The following is a 17,931-nucleotide window of genomic DNA, read 5'->3' on the forward strand; positions in this document are numbered from 1 at the left end:
GTTGTTTTAGGTTTATTATTTTTTCAGATGATTAATAGACAAATTCCTCAGGTCCAGTAATTTAATTTATAATTGTTGAGGTTCCAGAAGTATACGTTTGATACAGATTACTACAGACTGTTCTGTTTTTGACAGATTCTGTTTTTGTTGTGTTGTTTGCTTATTTTGATGAATCTATGGCTAGTATGTAAGGGTATGAACCATAGAGAAGTTGGAATACAGTAGATATTACACCAATATGAATTAAGAATGAGTTCATTACAGTAACTTAAAGTGGTGATTTATTTTCTTATACTAACGGAGCTTACGAGTTTTGTTTTGAGTTTTGTGTGGTTGAAGTTTTCAAGTTTTGGGTAAAGATTTGATGGACTATGGAATAAGGAGTGGCAAGAGCCTAAAGTTGGGGATGCCCCGGAAGGCATCCCCTCTTTCGTCTTCGTTCATCAGTAACTTTACTTGGAGCTATATTTTTATTCACCACATGATATGTGTTTTGCTTGGAGCATCATTTTATTTTGTTAGTATTTGTTGGATGTTATTTATAATAATGTTTTGCATCTATATTTTCAATAAAAATGTCAAGGATAGCCTTTACCATGCTTATTTTGCTAGTATACATGTTGCTGTTTGAAAACAAAAAGTTTACCGCTGTTGCAAAAATTCCCTAGAAAAGTCAGAGAGTGATATAATGTTGAATCTTTTTGCATAATGAGCTATGATAAATCTTCTACAGCTTAGTATTTTTATTTAAATTTTTGGAGTTAGGGAAGTATGATGAATCTTGCATTCTTTACAGACTATACTGTTTTGGCAGATTGCTGTTACGTTTGCATTGTTTGCACATGCTCGCTTGTTTAGTGATTATATTTGAGGATAGGAGTATTAAATATGCAGAGAAATTTAGTATGCAATGTTGAATAATAATCTTAGTGATTTTTTACAGTAGAAAATGATAAGGTTTTGCATTGATTTATACTAACCTATCTCACGAGTTCTTGTTGAGTTTGTTGTGAATGAAGCTTTTGATAAAAAGAGAAACCATGATATGAGAGGAATTAAGGAGACACAAAAGCTCAAGCTTGGGGATGCCCAAGGCACCCCAAAATAATATTTCAAGAAGTCTCAAGCATCCAAGCTTGGGGATGCCCCGTTAGGCATCCCACCTTTCTTCTTCAACAACTATTGGTTAGTATCGATTGAGCCTAAGTTTCTGCTTCTTCACATGAGTCGTGCTATCCTTGCAATGTCATTTTTGTTTTGCTTTGCTTGCTGTATGAATAAAATACCAAGATATGAAATTCTTAATGAGAGAGAGTCTTCACATAGTTGCATAATAATTTAACTACTCATTGATCTTCACTTATCTTTTGTTGGAGTAGTTTGTCGTTTGCTCTAGTGCTTCACTTATATCTTTTTAGAGCACGGCGGTGGTTTTATTTTGTAGGAATTAATGAACTCTCATGCTTCACTTTTATTATTTTGAGGTTCTTAAACAGCATGGTAATTTGAATAAAAACTATCATAGAAGTGAATTGGATGCTATGATCAACTTGATGCTTGATAATTGTTTTGAGGTATGGATGTAGTGATATTGAAGTCATGCTAGTTGGGTGATTATGAATTTAAAGAATGCTTGTGTTGAAGTTTACAAGTCCCGTAGCATGCATGTATGGTTAAAGTTATGTAACAAATTTGAAGCATGAAGTGTACCTGGCTTGTGCATCCTTACGAGTGGCGGTCGGGGACGAGCGATGGTCCTTTCCTACCAATCTATCCCCCTAGGATCATGCGCGTAGTGCTAGGTTTTTGATGACTTCTAAATTTTTACAATAAGTATATGAGTTCTTTTGACTAATGTTGAGTCCATGGATTATACGTACTTTTACCTTTCCATCATTGCTAGCCTCTTCGGTACCATGCATTGCCCTTTCTCACCTTGAGAGTTGGTGCAAACTTCACCGGTGCATCCAAACCCCGTGATATGATACGCTCTATCACAGGTAAACCTCCATATATCTTCCTCAAAACAGCCACCATACCTACCTATTTATGGCATTTCCATAGCCATTCTGAGATATATTGCCATGCAACTTTCCACCATTCCGTTCATCATCATCATGACATACATTACTTTTGTCATATTGCCATTGCATGATCATGTAGTTGACATCGTATTTGTGGCAAAGCCACCATGCATAATTTTTATACATGTCACTCTTGATTCATTGCACCATCCCGGTACACCGCCGGAGGCATTCATATAGAGTCATATCTTGTTCTAGTTTTGAGTTGTAATTCATGTGTTGTAATCAATAAAAGTGTGATGATCATCATTATTAGAGCATTGCCCAAAAAGAAAAAAAAAGAAAGGCCAAAAAGAAAAAAAAGAAAGGCCAAAAGAAAAAAAGAAAAAAAGTAAAAGAAAAAAAGAAGAAAAAGAAAAAAAATAAAAAAATAAAAGGGCAATGCTACTATCTCCTTTTCCACACTTGTGCTTCAAAGTAGCACCTTGTTCTTCATGTAATGAGTCTCATATATATCGTGCTTCAAAGTAGCACCATGTTTTCATGTAGAGAGTCTCATGTGTTGTCACTTTCATATACTAGTGGGAATGTTTCATTATAGAACTTGGCTTGTATATTCCTACGATGGGCTTCCTCAAATGCCCTAGGTCTTCGTGAGCAAGCAAGTTGGATGCACACCCACTAGTTTTCTTTTGTTGAGCTTTCATTCATTTATAGCTCTAGTGCATTCGTTGCATGGCAATCCCTACTCCTCATGTTGACATCAATTGATGGGCATTCCCATAGCCAGTTGATTATCCTCGTCAATGTGAGACTTTCTCCTTTTTGTCTTCTCCACACAATCCACAATCATTATTCTATTCCACTCATAGTACTATATCCGTGGCTCACACTCATGTATTGCGTGAAGGTTGAAAAAGTTTGAGATTATTTAAGCACGAAACAATTGCTTAGCTTGTCATCGGGGGTATAGAAGTTGGGAACATCTTTGTGTGACGAAAATGAAGCATAGCATAACTATATGATTTTGTAGGGATGAACTTTCTTTAGCCATGCTATTTTGAGAAGACATGATTGCTTTTATTAGTATGCTTGAAGTATTGCTATTTCTTTTGTCAATATGAACTTTTATTTTGAATCACTTGGATCTGAACATTCATGCCACAATAAAGAGAAAATACATTAGGAATTATGCTAGATAGCATTCCACATCAAAAATTCTGTTTTTATCATTTACCTACTCGAGGACGAGCAGGAATTAAGCTTGGGGATGCTTGACACGTCTCCAACGTATCTATAATTTTTGATTGTTCCATGCTATTATATTACCTGTTTTGAATGATTATGGGCTTTATTATACACTTTTATATTACTTTTGGGACTAACCTATTGACCGGAGGCCCAGCCCATATTGTTGTTTTATTGCCTCTTTCAGTATTTCGAAGAAAAGGAATATCAAACGGAGTCCAAACGGAATGAAACCTTGGGCAAAGTTATTTTTGGAACCGAACCAATCCCAGGAACTTGGAGTGCACGTCAGAAGATCCTCGAGGAGGCCACGAGATAGGGGGGCGCCCACCCCCCTGGGCGCGCCCTACCCTCTCGTGTGCCCCTCGAAGCTCCCCTGACCGACTTCTTTCGCCTATATAAGCCTACGTACCCTAAAAACATCGAATATGAAGATAGATCGGGAGTTCCACCGCCGCAAGCCTCTGTAGCCACCAAAAACCTCTCGGAAGCCCTTCCCGGCACCCTGCCGGAGGGGGGATCCTTCACCGGTGGCCATCTTCATCATTCCGGCGCTCTCCATGACGAGGAGGGAGTAGTTCACCCTCGAGGCTGAGGGTATGTACCAGTAGCTATGTGTTTGATCTCTCTCTCTCTCTCTTGCGTTCTCTCTCGTGTTCCCTCTATGGCATGATCTTGATGTATCCCGAGCTTTGCTATTGTAGTTGGATCTTATGATGTTTCTCCCCCTCTACTCTCTTGTGATGAATTGAGTTTTCCTCTTAAAGTTATCTTATCGGATTGAGTATTTTATGAGAACACTTGATGTATGTCTTGCCGTGCTTATTTGTGGTGACAATGGGATATCATGTGCCACTTGATGTATGTTTTGGTGACCAACTTGCGGGTTCCGCCCATGAACCTATGCATAGGGGTTGGCACACGTTCTTGACTCTCCGGTAGAAACTTTGGGCACTCTTTGAAGTACTTTGTGTTGGTTGAATAGATGAATCTGAGATTGTGTGATGCATATCGTATAATCATGCCCACGGATACTTGAGGTGACAATGGAGTATCTAGGTGACATTAGGGTTTTGGTTGATTTGTGTCTTAAGGTGTTATTCTAGTACGAACTCTTGGATAGATTGATCCGAAAGAATAACTTTGAGGTGGTTTTGTACCCTACCATAATCTCTTCGTTTGTTCTCCGCTATTAGTGGCTTTGGAGTGACTCTTTGTTGCATGTTGAGGGACTGTTATAGGATCTACCTATGTTATTATTGTTGAGAGAACTTGCACTAGTGAAAGTATGAACCCTATGCCTTGTTTCCTACCATTGCAATACCGTTTACGCTCACTTTTACCACTTGCTACCTTGCTGTTTTTATAATTTCAGATTATAAATACCTTTATCTACCATCCATATTGCACTCGTATCACCATCTCTTCGCCGAACTAGTGCACCTATACAATTTATCATTGTATTGGGTGTGTTGGGGACACAAGAGACTCTTTATTATTTGGTTGCAGGGTTGTTTGAGAGAGACCATCTTCATCCTACGCCTCCCACGGATTGATAAACCTTAGGTCGACCACTTGAGGGAAATTTGCTACTGTCCTACAAACCTGTGCACTTGCAGGCCCAACAACGTCTACAAGAAGAAGGTTGTGTAGTAGACATCACGAATCTTACCCAGGTTCGGGGCTCTCCTAGGAGATAACACCCCTAGTCCTGCTCTGCGGGGTCTTCGCATGATCACTAAATCAGCAAGTAGCTACAAGTTGCTCCGTGAGTTGTTCGGCTCGAGGAGGAAGAAGGGCAAGGCTAGCTCTACTCCTCTCTCTATGTGTGTGTATAACTCTGATCGACCCTTTGCATGGGTGCCCTGGAGGGTTTATATAGGCCTACCCTCTAGGGGTACAATGGTAATCCGGCCGGGTGTAGGCCTGGGCCGTCTGTGTCTACGGCCGCCGGCTTCTCCGTCGGCCGCTGGGGCCCGCCGACTGGTGGGTCCCGCCGGCTGCTGGGCTCTCGGCCGACAGGTTGGGCCCACCACCTGTGTGCCCCGTCGACTGCTCATCACTGTGGCCTCGCCCCTGATGACGATGGCTTGGTCGGGGAGAGCCTGGCTACAGTGCCGCCGCCTGGTGGGCGTTCACTATAGCCACACCTCGTCTTATCTGGTTAATGGTGCACAAACTTCTAGGGAAGGGGAGGGGCGGCTGTTGGGAGCCGGCCTCCTATGCCGACTGGTCTAGGCATGCCGCCTTCTGATATCTCAATGGCAAGTAGGGCCCGTCGCCCACGGGCCGTACCGACAGCCCGTCGTGGGAGTATGGCAGCTCTGCCATGGATGATGTCATAGTCAATGTGGCAACAGTGCCGCGCCGGCCTAGGGATGGCCGCGCGGTGTTGGGAACGTAGTAATTTCAAATAAAATCCTACTCACACCACTACAACAAAATTGACATACTGTGACGAAAATCCTCGTGACGATGGTGGACAACGTCACCGAAATGCCTAATGTGTGATGTTCTCGTAGGTGGCGTCACTAATTATCGTAAATCGGTGACGTTGGACGTCACTGGAATGCCTCGGCCTTTCAGCACACCTGGTTGCCAATTTCTGTGACAGTTTGCTATTTTGCATGACGAACTAGCTAGAGTCACCGAATTCTACAAATGTGTGATGGTCATTTTTTGTCATGTAGCGTCTAGCAGTGGGACCCACCAGAGCTAGTTCACGGGTTATTGAGAGGTAGGAGCGATGCATCGGTTTGGCAGTGGGCCCCGCCATCATTTTTGCAATGCCTATTGAGTGTTGTATTTATTTTGTTCTGTTCTAATATAAGTAGGTAGTGGCCATGGAAATACTTATGACTATTATATTCTTAAAAAGGGAAAACCTTGTTTTGTTCCTTTTTAGATGGTTATTTTGTTCTTTCTAATATAAATATGTACTTGCTCGACAAAAAAATTAATCGGGCATTAAAAATATAAATTTTACACAATTATTTTTATTCTGCAGTGTTTATGCTAAAAACTTCAATTCGGAGCTTGTGAGCTAATTTGTTTTGTTCTATCTCAAAAGTTAAAATGGAAATAGGAGAGTCGATGACATCTTACTTTTTTTCTTATCTATAAAGAGACTGGAAAAAAAACTTGAATGGGGCGCTCGTCAGGTCAAGTTGTTTGGTTCTATCTATCTCTCCCTAATAATAAAGCACGGATTGGGTCTCCGGGTTCACCGTCGCGGATTTTTTACATAAAGATCCCTGACTTCTTTAAGAATCAACCCGCAGTCTCGATGGCCCGACCGTAAGCGAAAATAAAATTGTTTCGTACGTGGCTGAGGGCTCCGCAGTCTCCTCTATCCTCTCCTTCTCACCAGCGGTTCCACCGCCGCCGCCCCCGCCACAGTCCGCCGTCGCCCCACCCCGCTCGCCGCTGCGGATCCACGACTGTGCGCGGCCGCCTCAGCGGTTGAGTTAGCGGATGGAGCGGCGGCTGCACGGACGTCCTTGATTGATGCCCTCCATCGAATTTTCTTGCCGTACGTCTCGCTCAGCCCCCACGGTGCCGCTTGCCGTGCCCAACTAAACCGCCCCGTGCCCTACCGAGCCCACCACGACGCTGGCTACCAAGACACCTAGGACAGTGGCTCAGTCCCTCACGCCGACGGCTGCGCGGTGGCCTTGTGGAGCCAAGCCAGGCAGCGCTGGCCAGGGGCTACGGTGGCGGGGTTGTGTGTACGAAGGCGCTGAAACGGGATGGCGAGGCGAAGAGGATAAGCGAGCAGCCTCAGCGCGTAAAGGAGCAACCTTCGTGTACGTGCATCTGTTGTTCAGCAATACTAACACCAGATTTTGTGGTATAAAAAAATGTCCTCAAGTTCATGTCTCATTTGTTTATACGGGCATGGGAGATTGCAGCGAATTTGTTAGTGCTGGCTCTTGCTGATTAATGTTGTTCCTTCTCAACCCATACTTGCAGATCCTCATATGCGCGGCCAAGGCGAATTTGGCGAATCGTTGCTGCTTTTGTTGGATGATAACAACGCCGTGAGTGGACTGTCCGTTTGATTATCCAGATGTATTTACAAGCTGGTCACCTCCACAAATCATAGGATATTTTTATCGTTCAACGGCGCAAGGTCGTGTTTGATTCCTTCAGCCTCATGCTATCAAATACTTCTTAATATTTGAGTCAGAAGGAGAAAATTGGATTTAATATTACGAGTGTATTGGACATGCTTGAAGTTGCATTAGATTCATGCAAATAAGGAGATATTCTAGATTTTATTGTCAATGCTTTAATAAGGAGAGATAAAATCTTACATGTTATTTGTATAATTCAGCAGTTAATGAGCTTGAACACAGAAATAAGTAAGGGATCCTTTCAACTGTAGAAAAAGATTTTTGCAAGAAGGACATCGGAGATATGATGAACTACTTGGAAGAGTGAAGGTAATTATCCATGCTGTGTCTTTGCAATTGATGTCTGAATGTTGTCTTAAAGATAGTGAATTCGTTGTCGCTTAGTCACATTATGTTCTGCTTACGTTAGCATTGTCTATCTTGATGGAAACAGTGAGCCGTGAAAAATAGAGCAAGACAAGTTGGCTATATTCATATTTTCCTTCGAAGCAATCTGAAGTTTAGCAGAACAAGCATACATTAGGTTTTGATTTATTTCAGCGCTTTGTCTGAATTTTATTTCAATTAACGCATACGTTGTGTGAATGATGCTAGGCTTCAGCATGATCGGTGCTTAACGTCCTGCTGATTTTAATATATTTTGTAAACCCTGCTACTACGGGAAGGGAGATCGAGTCCGTACAACTTTTTGTAAGTAACAAAGAGGGAGAGGAGGGAGAGGGAGAGAGAGAGAGAGAGAGAGCATGTTGTCTATGTGTGTCGGTCAAGTCCTTTTCGTTGGGCGAAGCCCGAAAATAGTGCAAAAAATATAACTGAAATATAATTTCGAAAAAAATGTTTGTCACCAAAAAATTGAATCAACTTTTTATATTCTAAAAAATTACAAACAAAAACACCTTTAAAAAACGTGGTTTTATTAAAAGAAAAAATAAATTAGCTTGAAAGACCGTTTCATGCACAACTACTCTTTCATGGGATGAGACCGTGGATCTGAATTAGGCCCCGACAACTGCCATTAGGGTATAAGAAGTTTTGTGTAATGCCACGTGGAGCATGTTCAGACTTTTTTCGCCCAGTGCAACGCACGGGCATTTGTACTAGTAAAAACTTAAACTTAATATAGGAGAGTCGATGCAAAAAAGATTGGTACAGGGGTTCGAACCAGCATTAGGAAAGAGTTCGGATGCTATACAAATTGTGCCATCATATTCTTGGACTATACGTTGCCATTAGGAAAGAGTTCGGATGCTATACAAATTGTGCTATAATATTCTTGGACTATACGCCTGGGCGTGTGTGACTATATCTGCAGGGGTTTTTTTTTTGAGGGAGACCATATATGTAGGTTAGTTATTTCTTCCCGGGGCATATGTGATTCGATCTGATCGTCTTCTCGGCTCTAGTTAGCGCCGCTTCGCGACAGGGAGAAGCAGGACGGTGATAGCCGAAGCACAGCACAGATCAGTTCCGGCTGGCTGTTGCCAATTCCAAGTAAGTGCATCCACTCCCCTGCATGTGGATCCATCCGGCCACCATATCGTACAATGCGTTACAGCGCCGCCGCATCGCACCGGCTACCAGACCGCGCCTCCGCCTCTCCCTCTTATCTCCGCTCTTCCACCACAGGCATCGCATTTGCTCGTTGACGACGGGGACAACATCGCTCGTCCCCAACCTGTCCCCAACTGGCCACCGTGCCATCACCACCTGTGCTCAGAGTTTGCAGTCTATCCATCACCTAACGAAGGGGCAGAGTTTAGACAGTGCTCCCGGCTTGGCCCCAACTCCCAAAGCATCATTCCATCCGACCCCTGCAAGGAAAAGGTAAATTGTGTGAACGATTGAACTGTTACTTCTGTTGTTGTATTGTCTGTACGAATATTAGATGTAGCATAGATAGATGCATGGTTTTGCAATGACAGTGAGCATATATATGTTTGTGTACAAGACACGCACAAGTCTGTGGTGTTTGGAAACCAAGCATATATGCTGTACTTAGGAAAGACAATGTGAAGGAGGTTTTGTTTTACTAAATTCATTGCCTGAGTAGATGTTCTCATCAATCTTGAAAGGGTTAAATTTGTGCCCATTTTGTTGTTTCAGTTTGGTAGTGGGTTCACTAGTTGTGTTAGTAGTAGATTTTGCTTCAATGCGGTGTAAGCATAATTTTGTTAACGGTAAACTATTTTGTTGTAGTGCAATGGATCGAAGCTGGATACAAGGAACGCGTTTCACACCACCATACATGAAAGGTGTCAAAGAGTTTATGGGTTTCATTCGCCAAAATTTTAGGGAAAATCAGGACATATTGTGCCCATGCAAGGACTGTCTGAATGTGGAACACCGCAGCCAAGCTGAAGTAGAGGAGCACATACTATGCAATGGTATGTCCGTTACATATACAAGGTGGGTCTTTCATGGTGAAGCGGTGAGTGATGATGAAGGTGATAATACAGACGGTGCTGCATATCAATCATATGATGATGATGATGACCGTGATGTAGCCAACGGAGGTGATGTTGCGTATATGGTAGATGATATGTTCATGTCTGGAAGGCAAGGCAAGGATAAGCCTAACCTCTTTTCCAAGCTAATGGATGAAGCGAAGAAAGATCTTTATGAAGGATGTAGTGATTTCACACGGCTGTCGTTCATTATAAAGCTCCTCCATATCAAATCATACAACCGGATTACAAATAGAGCATTTAATCAGTTTGTTGAGCTGATTAGTGTGGCGTTTCCACATGCTGATATACCTAAATCATACACTGAATCTAAGAATGTTCTTAGTGAAGTCGGGTTGGGTTATGAGACAATTCATGTTTGCAAGTTTGATTGTGCATTGTTTTGGGGCCAACATGCCAACAAGAGCCATTGTCCTGAATGCGGGACATCAAGATGGAAAGACGAGGTGGGGAGGAAAAAGATACCTCACAAGGTACTTAGGTACTTTCCTATCATCCCAAGGCTTCAAAGATTTTTTGTGTCAAAGGAACAATCAGCAGATGCAAGGTGGCATAAGGAGAAGAGGGTTGCTAAGGCAAATGTTATGAGACACCCTGCTGATGGTGAAGCATGGAAGCATTTTGATAGTGTGTTCGGTTGGTTTGCTAAGGATGCCCGTAATATGAAGCTTGGTATTGCCACGGATGGATCCAACCCCTTTGGAAACATGACGAGTTCATATAGTATGTGGCCTGTTTTTATCATCCCCTACAACTTCCCACCCTGGATGTGCATGGACCAATCTAATTTTATGATGTCTTTGCTTATTCCTGGGAGAAAAGCACCTGGAAAGGAGTTCCATGTATTTATGCAACCGCTGATTGCAGATATGATGAAGCTTTGGGTAACTGGTGTGGAAACATATGATGCATTGACGGGGGAACCATTTAATTTGCATGCAGCATTCTTGTGGTCGACTCATGATTACCCTGGACTGGCCACTTTATCGGGTCGTAGCACAAGAGGTTATCATGCATGTGTGCACTGTGATGTGGAGCCTTGCTCTGAGCCATTGAAAAATAAAATTGGGTTTGTTGGGCACCGGAGATTTCTGCCTACTAATCATCCTTACAGAAGAAGCAAACTTTTCAACGGGAAGACTGAGAATAGAGGGAAACCCCGGAAGTTCACAAATAAAGAAGTGGTGGACAAGTTAGAAAAACTTGTTTTCAAACCAGGCAAGTATCCAGGAAATAAGAGGAAGCGCCCTGAGAAAGGCGAACCAAACTGGAGTCAAAAGGTGAGTTTGTATGATCTGCCATATTGGTCGAAACTGAAATTAGCGTACAACCTTGATGTAATGCACATTGAGAAGAACATATGTGAGAATATACTTGGGGTTCTACTAGAGAATAATGGAAAGAATAAGGATACAGTAAGTGCAAGAGTGGATCTACAAAAACTTGGAATAAGGATAGACCTGCATATGAAACCTGATGGGAAGGGTGGATTTACGAAGCCAAAAGCAGAGTATAATCTTAATAGGGAAAACAAGAAAAAATTCTGCGAGTATCTAGCTAATGTGAAATTCCCAGATGGATATGCTACTAATTTAGCAAGATGCGTGGATCTTGAATCATGTAAAGTGCATGGGTTGAAGACCCATGACAGCCACGTACTTCTGCAACAAGTAATGCCAGCTGTGCTAAGAGGACTTGTCAGAAATGATATATATGAAGCCATTGCTGAACTGGGTAACTTTTTCAGGCAGTTGTGCTCGAAAACTCTTAGACTTGATGTGCTTCATCAGATGAAGGAAGATATTCCTATAATTCTATGCAAGCTTGAGAAAATTTTTCCACCTGCCTTCTTTGATGTAATGGTCCATTTAGTTGTTCACCTACCTGATGAGGCAATTCTAAGGGGGCCCGTGCATTATGGCTGGATGTATCCAGTAGAAAGAAGGCTTGGGTACCTAAAGGGAACTGTTCGTAATAGAGCAAAGCCAGAAGGGTCGATTGCAGAGGGCTATATCGTGGATGAGTGCTTAACCTTTTGCTCCAGATATTAGATTAATATTGAGACAAGGTTTAACAAGGAAGATAGGAACAAGGATGGGAAGCGGAGTGTTTCTCCTGATGAATTGGAAGTTTTTTCAGTTGCTGCAAAAGGTTTTGGGTCATCCAAACTCCATTGTTATCAGACTGAGTACGACCAAATGGTTTGGTATGTGCTTACCAATTTTCCTGAAGTAGAGGAGTACATGGAGTAAGTTCACTTGTCAAGTTGTCATCATCATTAATAGTAAAGTATGTGATTGCCTCTTAGCGAAAATTAATTATAATGATATTTTTTGCTTTATTGTTGTAGGGTTTGTCGAGAAGAAATACGAAGGAGAGGTGTCATTAACATTGAGCACACACTTAAGAAAGAATTCCCTACATGGTTCGAAAAGCATGTAAGTTATTTTTTTATGTCTTTGTTATGTCCATCTTGCATATTTTTAATGTTAATAACTGACCATGTAACTACTGTGTGCGCATCTTGCGACCGATATATACTTTAGGAGAAGAACATGTTTCGGCGGATTTGTACTCACTAGCATGTGGGCCAAACAAGCGGATAGTGGTATACTCTGCCTGCAATGTGAATGGTGTTCGGTATCACACCTTTGATCGTGAAAAGAAAAGAAAAACTCAAAATTCAGGAATCATGGTGAAGGCAATTGTCAATAATGTAGAGACTCAGTACTATGGTGTTCTAAAAGAAGTTCTGGAGTTGCGGTACCCCAAAAACAAGCATGGAGAAAGGTCGATCTTTTTGTTTCGTGGTGATTGGTTTGATCTCCATGGCAAGGCGACCGGCATGAAAGATGATGGTTACTTCAAAAGTCTTAATGTTAAGGCGCTTCGATACAAGAAGGATCCTTTTATCTTGGCTTCTCAAGCAGAACAAGTGTTTTACATGGAGGACACAAAATATGGAAAGGACTGGAATGTGGTGCAGACTTTCAGTCATAGACATTTGTACGATGTCCCTGAACTGGAGACAGGCGAGCTCAATGCTACAGATGCATACCAGGAAGAAATGCCCTCGACAACTTCCACTGTGAAGGATATTGATCAGTTGTTGGACACTTATAGCCGTGATGATGAAGAAGGCATGCCTGTTCATGCTAGTATTGTCCATATTTCCAAGTATGTTATTTATTTCGATCTGTTCTACATCCCTCAAAAGCATCATATAGTAATGTATTTGCCATCTCAAATCGGACAAACATCAATTCTAAGTTTAATTATAAAGGAACACATGAAATACTTGTTAGTAGAGCTGCGTGTTTACAACTATCTTACACAATCTAGCTTTTTTGTCTACAAGCAATGATAACCAGGTTCAAGAGATAATTTATTGTAATCATGTAAGTTACAAGTACTCCTTCAAATAAGTTTCAGCGAATTTCAGTCATCTAGGGATGATAATGTAGGCTAGTAGGTCTTTTGGCAATTCATTAAATTCACTCTCTGTCATATTTTCCAGCTTCAGTTATTAAAACATGCCACCAGTTCTGGAGAGTGATATGCATAGCAGGGAATATCTTGTGGAACATAAACGCAAGGGCGAGGCGTATTTGAAGGAAAGGGATGCAAGGATTGCGGAACGCAAGGCTGCAGAGCGGGAGCATCTTAAAGGCATACGAAGCTTAGCTCGTAGCCTTGTATACCCTAGTGCCTCTAATGCGCAACCGACGCAAAATGCACGAGGTGCTGATGATCGCAGCGACTCGGAGTATGAACCAGATGCTGAAGAGGAGGCCCATGGAGAGGAAGAGGATTTGATAGATGAAGAGGAGTTCGATGTTGCTAAGTCTAAAGCAATGGTAATATATCATGCAGACTTACATCTTAAATAATATGTACAATGTGGATTCACTGGCTTTAATTTCGCCTTGGTTGTATCATGTGTATGTCGTTGTGCACTATAAGTATCACAAATAGTTGACTCAAAATATTTATTCACATTTTCTGTCAATATAGATGATGATATCTTTGTTCACTGCATTCCTATTTGAAACTATGCTGCCATTGCAAAAGTTACTGTTGATTACCTGCCTTGTTTGACTCACTTGTTTGACCCAGGCACCTGAAGGTTCTACCATGCCAAAAACGAAAAAGCGTGGCAGATCCAAAAATAGTGCAGTGGCTACCTCAAGAATAACAAGATGTAGAGCTACCACAACAACTGAGTCAGTTGAAGCTACAAACCATCAAGAACAGTCTGCACCAAATCCAACAAACACATCACCTCACCTAACTTCTAAGGATAGCAACTCGCTTCATGCTGATTCAGGGGTACAAGGTTCCCAAGACATGATAGGCACATCTGAACAATCAGATAACATGATAACATTACAAGGCCAAGGTATATGCGACATCATCGCTTCACCCCCTTCTATTTTCCACTTGAAATTGTAACCTTCTAATTTATCTGCCAGTTTGTAATGTAGATGCGTTAGCATGCTCCACTGGTCCAACTGATCCACGGCCATCAAGGAGAGGTCGTGGACGTAGACCAACCATGGGGCATGGGCTTCAGGAGTATGCAAGCAGAAATGGAGGGAAGAAAATGCGTATTGATTTTACAGCAGGGAAAGTGAGACCTACAGACCCAGTCCAAGCAGCAAAGCTTTCTTCTGAGTGTGGTATCCACATCAGGAGCAGAATGCATGTTGCTACGCACTGGAAGGACTATGCAAAAAGCCCACTCAAACATGTTATTCCCCATGCTATTAAAGATATTGCCGTGGGATAGTTTCCTTCAATTTTCATACACGTGTTCACATGTCGCATAGTCAATTTAGTGATATATCGTATATATGATTGTTATTTCAGCTTAACTTTGAGATGGAAAAGGATGACAAGGTTGGGAATGATGTATGCACAAAAGTAATCCAGAAGGGTGTTCGACAACAACACTATAGGCTAAAGAAGAAATACTTCAATGGTTATACTGCTCAGGAAGCATTATCAAATAAGCCAGCAAACATTACTCACGAGAATTGGACCAGCCTTCTCAATAAATGGTCCGATGAAAGAAACAAGGTTTGTAACAATATATGCGACCAAAAATAGTTTTTGCACTCACATCTACTGTACCATATGTAAATACTTATATTAATTTTCTTTATGTAGCAATTATGTCAAATGAATAAGGAAAACCAAGAAGCTGTCAAGCATCACCAAAAGACTGGATCTATGTCTTATGTTGCCTATTTCAGCAAACTTGTAAGAATTCCAAATATCTTATGTGTAGTCCTATGTCTATTGCATCTGGCCAATATATATGTAGTAGTAATGTTACAATTTCATATATCTTGTAGAAAAAAGACAAGTACAATAATCAGGAACCAAGTCCCATTGAGTTTTTCAAAGATACCCATACAAACAGCAAGACTGGTAGCATGAGCGAGCCAGCACTTCTAGCTCATGTAAGATTACTTCCTCTATTGTTTCTGACTTGAAATAGATTCTCATATTGATCAAGTGTAATCTAGCATATGAACTTTGCCTTAGCATCAATGTTTTTCTTTATACTATAGAATGCGATGGAAAAGAAAAGGAAAACACAATCAGAAGGTGAGCAACCAGTATCTGATACAGCGATTGTTGCTGAAGTTCTAAAGGATGAAAGCGCCCATAGCACCTTCCTTTCCAGCATGGGGTATGCATCAAGATCTGGGAGGTCTGGGAGCTCTACTTCATCAGCCCAGATCCGAATTTTAGAAGAAAGAATTGAACAGAAGGATAGAGAGGCAAGAGATGCAAATGATAGGTGATTACCTTATTTCCCTTTCTGTTCTTGTTGTTTCTTTTTGCCTGCTTCTATGTGCACATTGCACTCATTGCAGTGAATGAAAGTTCAACTAAGGAGTGCTTCTTTTCACCTGGGTTGTTGACTTGATATCCTTTTGGTGATGCTTCCTGTAATCAAGCTGTTGGTTTTGCATATATTAAAACATCATAAGTTATTCTTGGGTTTACTGTTTCATTGGCCCATGGGCATGCTTGCCTTGACATTTAATATTGTACTTCTCTATTTCAAATTGGTACCCTTGTACCTTGTTATCTTGTCTGTTTTAACTTCATTACGATGCAATGTTGTTGTGTTTTGTCATTTATAGGCATCGGGAGGAGTTAGCCGCAAGACTTGAAGCACAAGAGAGAGCATTTGAAGAGATACAGAAGAAGCAGCAAGATGAATTGGAAGCTCTAAGGAAGAGCCAGGAAGAGAAGAATGAAGCCTGGGCAAAGAAGCAAAAGGAGACGGATAATCTGCTTGATTTTCTCTCGAGGGCTCAAGCAACTCAGCAGTCCCAGTCCAAACCAGATGGTTCATGAATGCCATCCTTACATTGGAATCATCGGGAGAACATATGTGGTCTATAGTTAATATTAGTTTTCATCTTGTCTATTGTCTATGTCAAACTTGAGTCAATTTTTTACTATCATTTTTGTTTACAGAATGATTTGGCGGAGACAATTTCACATATAATATGATTTGACTTTAATATCAATTTAAGATGTGCTTTTTCTCTTTAAATTTTTTATATAATTTGATGTGAATTAAATATTTATTTTGATCGTAATTTAGATTCAAAAGAAAGTACATATATGTTGATGATGACATCTTCATCCATAATAAAAGTAGTGGCACTAGTAGTGGGATAGCCGCTCGGGTGTTGATGTGGCATAAAGTTAGTGACGTTGCATCGTCACCGAATATGGTACAATATGGCATATTTTCTCCTAACATGTGACATTAATTGACCGTCATGGAAATAGCAAGTCGAGTGACAGTCTATACAACGTCACCGAAGGTCCCAATTTCGATGACGTTTTTGCGCGTGCGCCATCACTAGGAGTAATCTGTGACGGGGAATCCGTGACGATGCTTGTGACGCCCATAAAATGTCATCGGGGGGTAATTCGTGACGTTATTAGCTATTCGATGAAAATTTTTAGCTCGTCATAGTAGGCCCAATCTCTTGTAGTGCACGCAAGATCATGGTGATGCATAGCAACGAGAGGGGAGAGTATGTCCACATACCCTCGTAGACCGTAAGTGGAAGTGTTAGCACAATGCAGTTGATGTAGTTGTACGTCTTCACGATCCGACCGATCAAGTACCGAACGCACGGCACCTTCGAGTTCAGCACACGTTCAGCTCGATGACGTACCTCGAACTCCAATCCAGCCGAGCTTCGAGGGAGAGTTCCGTCAGCACGACGGCGTGGTGACGATGATGATGTTCTACCAACACAGGGCTTCGCCTAAGCACCGCTACGATATTATCGAGGTGGAATATGGTGGAGGGGGGCACCGCACAAGGCTAATAGATCTCAAGGATCAATTGTTGTGTCTAGAGGTGCCCCCATGCCCCCGTATATAAAGGATCAAGGGGGAGGGGGCGGCCGTCCAAGAGGAGGCGTGCCAGGGAGGAGTCCTACTCCCACTGGGAGTAGGACTCCCTCCTTTCCTAGTCCAAGTAGGAGAGGGGAAGGAAGGGAGAGAGGAGAGGAAGGAAAGGGGGGCGCCCCCCCCCCCATCCTGGCCGCCCCTCCTCTTCTCCACTTAGGGCCATGAGGCCCATTAACCCCCCGGGGGGTTCCGGTAACCCCCCAGTACTCCGGTATACATCCGATAACCCCTGGAACCATTCTGGATTCCGAATATAGTCGTCCAATATATCAATCTTCATGTCTTGACCATTTCGAGACTCCTCATCATGTCTGTTATCACATCCGGGACTCCGAACTATCTTCGGTACATCAAAACACCTAAACTCATCATATAACCGACATCTAACTTTAAGCGTGCGGACCCTATGGGTTCGAGAACTATGTAGACATGACCGAGACACGTTTCCGGTCAATAATCAATAGCGGAACCTGGATTCTCATATTGGCTCCTACATATTATACGAAGATCTTTATCGGTCAAACCGTATAACAACATACGTTGCTCCCTTTGTCATCGGTATGTTACTTGCCCGAGATTCGATCGTCGGTATCTCAATACCTA

Source organism: Triticum aestivum, chromosome 7B, assembly GCF_018294505.1.
Source record: "Triticum aestivum cultivar Chinese Spring chromosome 7B, IWGSC CS RefSeq v2.1, whole genome shotgun sequence".
Classification (NCBI taxonomy): Eukaryota; Viridiplantae; Streptophyta; class Magnoliopsida; order Poales; family Poaceae; genus Triticum; species Triticum aestivum.